Raw genomic sequence first — 2,781 nt, forward strand, 5'->3', positions numbered from 1 at the left:
ACGTCAACAACATCAACATAACTCACCTTTGTGATTTAGTTGATTTTATCGTTGCAAATGCACCTGCAGGTTATCCATACATCTCTGTGCCATGTCTGTCATTGCCAGTAAAATGTCTACTTTCGCATCTTCGGGCCAGTGGTGCAACTTGAATCCCTCCCTGTTAGTGTTGTTACACCCTCCGACAACACACCGACGAGGCATGATGTCTCCAAGGTTCCAAAAAATAGTCGAAAAAACGGAAAATAACAGAGCTGAGACCCGATGTTTGCAATGTGTTCGAGGAAATGAAAATGGCGGCTGTATTACCTCGGTGACGTCACGTTCTGACATCATCGCAAAAAGAGCGATAAACAGAAAGGCGTTTAATCCGCCAAAATTCACCCATTTAGAGTTAGGAAATCGGTTAAAAAAATATATGGTCTTTTTTCTGCAACATCAAGGTATATATTGACGCTTACATAGGTTTGGTGATAATGTTCCCCTTAAAAGGCCTACTGAAACCCACTACTACCGACCACGCAGTCTGATAGTTTATATATCAATGATGAAATATTAACATTGCAACACATGTCAATACGTCCTTTTTAGTTTACTAAATTACAATTTTGAATTTCCCGCGGAGTTTCTTGTTGAAAACGTCCCGGAATGAAGACGCGTGACGTCACGACGGTAGAGGACATATTAGCGCAGCACCACTTGCGGCTAAAAGTTGTCTCTTTTCATCGCGCAATTACACAGTATTTTGGACATCTATGTTGCTGAATCTTTTGCAATTTGTTCAATTAATAATGGAGAAGTCAAAGTAGAAAGATGGAGGTGGGAAGCTTTAGCCTTTAGCCACACAAACACACGGTGTTTCCTTGTTTAAAGATCCCAGAGGTGAAGCTTTACTATGGATCAGAGCGGTCAAGCCAACATGGATCCCGACCACTTGTCAACCGGCAGGTTTCGGTGAGAAAATTGTGCTAAAAAGTCGCCTCTTACCGGAGATCAGCTGAGCTTGTGGCGTCCATGCAGCTGCCGTCGACTTCCCTCAGAGACTGGCGTCAAGACACCCGTGGACCCACCCCTCTGACTATCAGGTACTATTTAATCTCACTAAAACACTAGCAACACAATAGAAGGATAAGGGATTTCCCAGAATTATCTTAGTAAATGTGTCTAAAAAAAATCTGAATTCGTAGCAATGCAATCGCCTTTTTTTTATTTAACTTTATTTATTTTATTTTTTTATTTATTTTCTAGTCCTTCACTATCAATGTCATCATCCACAAATCTTTCATCCTCGCTCAAATTAATGGGGAAATTGTTGTGTTCTCGATCCAAATAGCTCTTGCTGCTAGAGGCTCCCATTATAAACATTGTGAGGACGTGAGGAGCCCTCACCCTTGTGACGTCATCGTCTGCTACTTCCGGTACAGGCAAGGCTTTTTCTCTACTAAATCCTTTCAGCAAAAATATGGCAATATCACAAAATGATCAAGTATGACCCATAGAATGGACTTGCTATCCCCGTTTAAATAAGAACATCTCATTTCAGTAGGCCTTTAAAACCTATTTTGCACAATCAGCCTTTTCATATAACGCGGTAAAGGAATGGAACAACCTCACAACAAACTTGAAAAGTCTAACAGATGACTCTTCATTCGCAATTGAAGTTAAAAAGTGGCTTTGGAGCAATCAAAGCTGCTCACACGGTCACTAAGGTGACCACTATGTTTGACACATGCACTTGATGTGTATCGTATTTATTTATGAGAGCATTTTTGTTTTAAATTGTGAGGTGTGTGAGTTAAAATCATGGTTGTTTTTTTTACAAAAGATGACAGATGTGAACAAGAGCATGTATTGTCTTTGCGTTATGATGTAAAGGAGAGGTGTGGTTGTATTGTTTATTAAGGTTTTGTCAATGAAAAGGCATTTTATGACTTTTCTTAAGTTTGATTTTATTGTCATAATTTTATTGCATGATTTTTGTATCCCTTTAATTCAGGTAGCCAGGGAATGCAGATGGAAATGAGCTATTTAGCTATAATCTGGTACAGAACATATCTGTCTTTTAACTTAATGTCTTTGTACATTGTCCCTTCAAATAAAGACTAAACTAAACTAGACTACCGAGAAATGAACTCGAACTTCATTGATACTTGCAGTGGAAATAATGTTGTTTTCCTGCAATCCACCACCAAAGTGTCCAGATTTAAAAAAAAAAACTGCACAACACAGATATAGTTTGTTTTTATAGTCCTTTCGGCCTGGTTGCCCACCACCAAGTCCTCCCTTTGCCCTCTTGTGACTTTGGACGTGTTCTGTTTTGTTTCTTTCTTGGGACATCTGGAATCCGTCCCTTAAGGGTGGGGGGTACTGTCATGATACGTTGCCCCGATCATGTTTTGTTTAAGCTTAGTATTTCCTTAGTTGTTGAGTTGGTTCTGTTTCAGCTTCCTGGGAGAGTGGCCGTGCGAGCAACCTGAGGGTTCCTGGTTCAATCACCACATTCTACCAACCTCGTCCTTGAGCATGACACTTCACCCTTGCTCTTGCATCAGTGTGTGAATGTGTGTGTGAATGGGTGAATGCGGAAATAGCGTCAAAGCGCTTTGAGTACCTTGAAGGTAGAAAAGCGCCATACAAGTATAACCCATTTACCATTTGTTTCTTTGTTGCCATGGGTGCTGATTGCCTGCCTCTGATTAATGTTGTATTCTGGCTTGATTTTTTCTTACCTTCACTCGGTTTCCTGACACCCATCTGCATCTTGGGGGGACAACCAGACAT

The 2,781-nt window shown here is 40.5% G+C and overlaps 1 long non-coding RNA gene across 1 annotated transcript; it reads left to right on the plus strand.

Annotated features, from left to right (window-relative positions):
• The first annotated feature begins 925 nt into the window (after nt 1-925).
• LOC133563774 (uncharacterized) lies at nt 926-1,875 on the plus strand. Its single transcript, XR_009809104.1, has 3 exons — nt 926-954; nt 1,021-1,085; nt 1,334-1,875. It is a non-coding gene; the product is annotated as an uncharacterized LOC133563774 (long non-coding RNA).
• Nucleotides 1,876-2,781: the final 906 nt, after the last annotated feature.

Source organism: Nerophis ophidion, linkage group LG12 (assembly GCF_033978795.1).
Source record: "Nerophis ophidion isolate RoL-2023_Sa linkage group LG12, RoL_Noph_v1.0, whole genome shotgun sequence".
NCBI classification, from domain to species: domain Eukaryota; kingdom Metazoa; phylum Chordata; class Actinopteri; order Syngnathiformes; family Syngnathidae; genus Nerophis; species Nerophis ophidion.